Source organism: Adiantum capillus-veneris, chromosome 22 (assembly GCF_014529385.1).
Source record: "Adiantum capillus-veneris isolate H3 chromosome 22, ASM1452938v2, whole genome shotgun sequence".
Taxonomy (NCBI): Eukaryota; Viridiplantae; Streptophyta; class Polypodiopsida; order Polypodiales; family Pteridaceae; genus Adiantum; species Adiantum capillus-veneris.
The window spans coordinates 44,165,365-44,172,741 of record NC_140952.1 but is presented as its reverse complement, the minus strand read 5'-3'; the positions used below and the strand labels follow the sequence as shown (position 1 = coordinate 44,172,741).

Genomic DNA, 7,377 nt, shown 5'->3' with positions numbered 1-7,377 from the left:
CAGATCAGCTCTATGGGAACCCCCATCTCCTATAGTTTGCGCATGAGTCGAGCTTTTGGTACCATGTCAAATACTTTGCGGAAATCCACAAAGCTATAATAAATCCGTCTCCCATGTGACCTTCCCTCCTCAATGATGGCTCTGAGTGTCAGAATATGATCCAGAGTGGAGAAACCCCTCCTGAAACCGGGCTGACCCTTTGCCTGTACACCCTCGCTCTCTGCCCAACTACTCAACTGCTGCTCAAGAATGGATGCATACTATCGTGCCAATGTGTATCCAACCATAATAGTGTGGTAGTTCCCAGGCTCTCTAGGATCACATGCCTTGAAGATAGGCACAATAGTAGATAACCTCCAAGTCTCAGGTAATCTCTCACACATGGCACGATTGAACAACACTGCAAGAACCTCCATCAACATATCCCTAGCATGTATAAAGTGCCCCGTACTAGACCATCATGATCATATGCTCTCCCCGTCCTCATCCTATCTTATGGCCCTCGTTACCATCCCAATGGTAACGAAGGTGCTCATAGCTGGGCATGGCTCTCGAGGTTCTGGAAGGGGTTCTTGTCCAGGAATTGTATGGACAGGAACCATATATAACAATGTCGCATATTGGCCCCACACATCAGGAAAAGTAATCACTTGGGGAGGGGAGTTCTCATGAAAGAGTCGCCATGCCTCTCCTCAATTCCTCCTCAAGAACATCTGATACAAGTCTCACTCCATCTGGGCCATGTAAGCTCGCTTCTTCTGTTGCACAAGGCGCCGAGAAGCAATCCGAGACTGTCTGTAAGTGAGGACTCCTAAAAGAAGATCCCTCTGAAGATGGACTCTCATCTCTTTGCACTCCTCAGCATACCAACTATTCTGGCGCATGCTCCTAGAATGTCGTCTTCGATCGGCGTCTTTGATCGGGCTAAGTGTGTGGGTATGCCTCTGATGCAGCACCATGCAGTGTCTCAGTCACTAAAGTGGTGCACTCCTCCACTGAGAGGCATGGACCCGCTGTGCATAAACATAGATGGTCCCAGATCTCCTCTGTATAAACGGAATCAGTCTCTGGTGTAAATGTATAACGGGTGTGTGACTTATCTCTAGATGTCTGGGATGTACTATATTGAAATGAAACGGATAGTGTCAAGAGAGCATGATCGACTGCTACGCCCATTGGTGTTGTGTTTTGAATAACAGTTAAAGGTCAACTGTTTAGAAGTCAGAGGGATATTGTTAAATTGGCTATTTAGCAATTGCCTATTTTCAGTCATATGAATATGTTGCAACAAATATGAACATGCCTCAGAATTTGACAGATATAGTTTATTGTTGCCTTGTGTGCATTATCAATATTCATATGTCAACAGAACAAGCACATAAATAAAGATGGATTCACAGATCAGGGTAAACTTATGTTTCCCCCGGTAGTAGAGGATCTCTAGGGTAAATTGATGTTCCCTCAGTAAAAGAGATCTCTACATATGAATCAGAGACTATTGTCTCTCAGTTTACTGCTGTAGCATATCATGAATGTATGTGTATGCATCCGAGGATGCCTAGGTTAGCCAGTCTGCATGTGGCACTCTAAAATCATGTCTATACTTTTGCAGGTAAAAAGTGAAGTCCTCAAACCCTAATTTTTGAAGAGTGTCAGAACAGAAATCCCTTTGCAACAAAAGTTATCTTTTGTCAAGAAGATAAATTGTCTTCTGTGGCAACTCCAAAATCTAACTCTAAACCCTAATTCCAGCAAACCCTAAACCTAACCCTAATCTTGAAAGATTGTCGAAATGAAAAATTGTTCGCGTCAAAAGATAGCTCTTGATGAGTAGACAAACTTTGTCTTCTGTGTAGCTTCCCCAGATTCTAACCCTAACCCTAACTAAACCCGAATCCTAACCCTAACCTTAACCTTAACCCTAACCCTAACCCTAACCCTAACCTCCTAGCCTTTGAGGAAAAGCATGTGCAAGGACCTAAAAAGCATGTGCAGACACTTTTCAGCTCAAAAGCATGCACTGGCACTTTTGGCCCACTTTTAAGAAAAAATCAACTTACTTTTCAACTTGAGAACTAAAAAGAAAGCAAACTCAGGAAAAGCAACACCTTTTGGATAGTTTATAAGCAGAGGAGGTGTGCCACTCCTACACATAGACCCCCAGAGCTACCAGTGCTAGTACTTGGAAGAGGAAGGATGAAGTTGAAGCAGACTTGTGCAGATCTTGAAGGCAGAGGGTTAAAGGAGGTTGCAGACACAGAGGATTACTACTTGGACATGCTTTTATGATCCACAGTTTACTTCCTTTATTTGGAAGTAATGATCATCATATTTCTTCCCTTGTGGAAGTAGGCGCCTTCTCTTTATTGAGAAGGTTAGCAAGGCGCTCTATTTAACTGAGAGTTAGCAAGGTCACATTGAGACGCAGTTGAACATTGTGGTGTGCACTTGAAGCCTCACTCGTGGTTTATGTGCTTGTACAAAATAGCCCTATCAATATAAAAATTGCTTAAGGGGGGGACTGGCCCATCTTCTAGTCCCTAGTGCCGTGTCGTCTCTCTCTCTTTCTCTTTCATACAATTTGCAAGTTTAGTGTTGTGCATGTACGCTTTTGATTTTGTGACAACTGGTCTGGCCCCCACTGTGAAATCTTGAATGCAAGGGATAAAGCTCGGTTGTGTCATAACATAGTTGACTGTACTGACCCCATGTCTGTGTGGAAAGCATGTGAAACCGGCTACTCCAGGAAATCGTTGTAAGCCATTAAGTATAGCTACCCCATGTGTAGTCGTCATCTTCGTAAGGTATCTCCCATACTCCATCTGCTCTCTGTCATGTGAGCGTCTGTCAAGCCCCTACTCACCCACATCTAGCTCTCTAAGCATCTCATCTAAAGTGTCCTAGAAGATTTTCTTAGAGTTGCCCGTTCGGGCATTGAAGTCCCCTAGGAGGATGATATCACCATCCGTAGAAAAATCCCATATGTCATCGTCTAGTATAGAGAAAGGCGACTGCCCTTTGGATGCAGCATATACTGACGTATTGGGAGGGAAGTAGCATATGACAATGTATAGAAATTGACCCGTGTCAGCTCTCAACCTCACCCACATGTATCTAGCATGCTCATCTCTCCGTACAATATGTACCAGTGGTTGTAGCTCCTCTCTAAATAGCACTGCTGCTCCTCCTAAACCTCTACTCCCAAGCTCAAACCTCGTGTGAGCATGGGACTAGATGGGCTGTCTCCCATCTATATCCCACCACATGTGGCATCACCTGTCCAGGGGCCTGGTGAGTCTCTGAGAAGAATACAATGTCCTTGTCTCTGAAACTGTCCTCAAATGCGCCAACATCCAACCTCATAGATCCATTACAATTCCAAGTAAACATCTTCAATGTGGTCCCATAGGTCTCGCACCGTCATGCAGTGCGCCGCTCTACAATCACCACCCGACCATCTCTATAGAAGGCTATTTTTGCCTTCTCCCTTGCCGCTCTAATCTCTAGCATTACCTCTCTCATGTGCACGAGTTGTGACAAAGTGAGGTCGTGGCTGAGGATAATACCTTTCTTCTTGAGAGTAGGTCTCTTCCTCAAGAATTCCTTCTTCTCTCTTCAGGAGGGGAAGCGTAGTATGAGAGCTCTCTCCTTTGAAAACTCTGGCCATCACTTTTCTTGCCTACTCTCCATGCCTTTTTCTCCACCCCATCATGGAGATGAGGCTTGTGACCTCTTTCTCCACATTTTTCATATCCTTAAGGCCCATTACCCTCACATGTAGAGCACATACCCATCTTCATTGTTCCTCCTCAAGGGTCATGTTAATGAGAGCGGACGTCCCCGAAGTTTCCTTCCCTTTCCCTCTCTTGGCGACCTCAATCCATTTTTCAGCTTCTTCCACCTTCTTTTGTGTTTTGGAGAGAACCTCCACCCACGATGTCTTCTTCTCCTCTTCCTCCTTGATTACACGGACTTTTTCCCGAATGGTGTTCAGCTCTTCCATCATAGATGCTTGAATTTCCCCCTCCTCAAGCAGTCCACTTTTTGCCACAAGGAGCTCCTCTTGAAGGGATCGTGGCCTCTTGAGACATCGCTTGACTTTCGATGAGGGACATCTTTTCAAAAAGATTCCTCCTTCCCTCTTTCCATTCTTCCATGCTTTGGCAAAAAGTTGCATCCATCGCTTTCTTCCGTTCTTTCACGTCCGCCTCGAGTGCGGAGATGTGCTTGTTGGTGGCTATGAACTTGAATGGTGGGAGAGAAGATGAAGACATGAAAATTGGTCACTCAAGATACCCCTTTGCCCATGAGAAAAAAAAAGGGGGGGGGGGGGGGGGGGGGGGGGGGGGTGTGTGAGCTGAAGAAAGGAAGGGGAGAAGGGCTGGCTGTCTTTGTATGTAGCAGTCCAGCAGAGAGAGAGAGCACCAGGTGCACATGCAGGTGCAACAGCAGCAAGTATAGCAGCAGTAGGTGCGGGTGCGCGCGCACACACACACACACACACACACACACACACACACAGAGGGAGCTTTGCTACTTGTATATGTTGATTATTTGTGTGTAGTTGCGTTATAGTTTATAATTGGGCTAGGTTGCACCCTTAGAAATGGGTGCACCCTAATAATAACAATGTCAAGTTAATTGATTAATGCATTTTCACACTCCCCCTTCTCTAAAGAGATCCTATACTAGAATATATGAATAGCACTTAGCCCTATCACACTAGTGGCACCATTCACCCATTTCAGTTTGTACACCCCACATGATCGACTGCTTTAGCATCTGTTGGGGATTATTTTGTACTCAGTTATATAAACCTTGGCTTTTTCCCACACACACACACACACACACACACACACACAGATTGATTTGGATCTAGCGTTCAATATTTATCAGTATGAGGCTACATCAGACCAGATTTTGTTTTATCTGTGCTCATCTCACTTCTCAAGACAAAGAAGGAGACAAGAAACGGAGAAATTGGGAGGCTTTGGAAGTATTGAAGCATACTCACTTTCCAGTTGGCAAGAATGCTACAAGAGACAATTTGAGAAGTGTATGGGGGCATGAGTAAGTTTTTGTTTCCTTCTTACAAGTTGCTCTGCAATGAGGTGTCTTCATCCGCTCTCCTAATTAGAATGTAATTAAAGTTAGTGGATTACTTCCCTATTCCAATGAACATATCGGTTTCAGTAATTGTCAGTGGAAGTGAGTTCTGACACGGGGATTTGTTTTGGAAACGTTTAGGTGCCGTTATGCTGCCAAAATCTTGCAGAACAGGAGCAGTATTGCTAGATACAGGTTCTTTTCCCCAGAACTCCATTCTTGTATCATTTCCCTCTTCTAAATATAAAGAAATACCAAAAGGGGCGTGAAAGGGCGGTGGTAATGCGTGTGCTAGTCTCCACCCCAACCGTGCTATCGTATAGCCTCCCCCTAGCGTACACAATGTCCGGTCGTGCCGGTGGCCTTGCCCATAGGACCTATGTCCTTACATTACACCCCCCTTGGAGAATCATTTTCGTCCTCAAAAACGAACGTAGGAAAACATTTCTTAAGTGCAGAGACATTCTCCCATGTAGAACCTTCTTCATGTCTATCTAGCCATTTTACCAACACCTTTCGTCTGACATGATGTCTGGTGCGAAGCTCATGAGAATCCAAAATCTTTTCGGACTCATGAGGAATGCTTGGCGGTTCGATAAGGTCAACCAGAACACCTGTGTCAATGACATTAGCATTTTGTCCTAGCTGTTTTCGTAAAGGGCTGACATGGAAAACAGGATGAACTCGTGAGTGCTCTGGAAGAGCTAACTTATAGGCCACTTGACCTATACGTTTGAGAATGGTAAACGGTCCACAATAGCATGGTGAAAGTTTAGCAACTTTTCCCGTCTTCAGAATTTCTGAATGCTACGAAACTTTGAGGAAAACCTTGTCTCCTTCGTCAAAAGTAGCAAGACGTCGATGCTCATTTGCGTACTTCTTATATCGATCTTGAGCTTTCTTAACATTTTGTCGAGCAACTCGAAGCATGTCAAAATGGTCTTGGAGAAAATCCTTCGCTTGTTGTATCTTCTCCTTAGCCAACCCCACCGTAACGGGTGATCTAGGTTGAAATCCATACAAAAGCATAAATGGACTAAGCCCTGTAGTCACATGCTTTGAACTATTATAAGCAAAATCCTTCGTTTGTTGTATCTTCTCCTTAGCCAACCCCACCGTAACGGGTGATCTAGGTTGAAATCCATACAAAAGCATAAATGGACTAAGCCATGTAGTCACATGCTTTGAACTATTATAAGCAAATTCCAATATAGGTAAGTAATTTTCCCAATTGGTTTGCTTCTTGCTAACATATGCTTGTAGCATATCCTCTAGCACTTGATTAACTCTTTTTGTTTGACCATCCGTTTCTGGATGATCAATCGTACTTAGATTAATTTTTTTTGGAACACAGCTCTCTAGAAGTGATTATCGAACTTGCAATCTCTGTCACTAATGATACTAGATGGAAGACCATAGAGTTTATGTATATGCTCTACAAATAGCCGTGCTAATTTCGGTGTTTTAATCGTAGTCTTAGTGGGAATGAATCGACTCATCTTTGTGAGACGGTCTACAATTACCCAAATGGCATCATGGCCACAATTTGTAGTAGGTAGTCCTACTACAAAACCCATAGAGATACTCTCCCACTTACCTTGTGGAATCTCTAAAGAATGTAAAAGGCCACCTATCTTGAGGTGCTCTGCCTTATTAACTTGGCACTGTTGGCAGTTTAGTACGTACTCTTGAACATCATGATGTAAGCCCCGGCCAATAAAATTGCCGTCGAGCTAAGGCATATGTCTTACGGATACCTGGATGACCAACACTTGGACTATCGTGACACTCAAATAAGATTTGGCACCTAGTGTCTGAGTCCTTTGGCACACATACTCGACCTTTGTGGAGTAAGTAGCCATCATCAATAGAAAAATTCTTCCATCGCTTAAGCTCTTCCTGAGTAGGGATGGAGCTCTGTGTGTTGGAGTTTCTATCTGCGCGTGCAGAGACATGTTGATCTGGCTGTTCAGAGCCATGTGAGTGTGAGGGATCCCTTTTTAAAACTGCACTCCACACTTTAGCATATGAGTGATCTTGTGCACACTTGCCACGTAATGACTCCAAAAATCCACTCTTTCGTTCCGTGAAAGCAAGTGAATTAATCTGAGGCATCAGACTTAGTGCATCCGCTACTACATTATATCGCCCCTTGCAATATCGTAGATTACAATCATAATCTTGAAGGATTTCTGCCCATCTAGCTTTACGGCCCTTCAAGTCTGTTTGAGTAGTAAACCATTTCATACTCTCATGGTCAAAAACTACTTC

The 7,377-nt window shown here is 44.0% G+C and overlaps 1 pseudogene; it reads right to left on the bottom strand.

Moving 5' to 3' along the window:
• Nucleotides 1–888: 888 nt before the first annotated feature.
• LOC147429241 (uncharacterized) lies at nucleotides 889–3,766 on the bottom strand (annotated as a pseudogene).
• Between the last annotated feature and the right edge of the window lie 3,611 nt (nucleotides 3,767–7,377).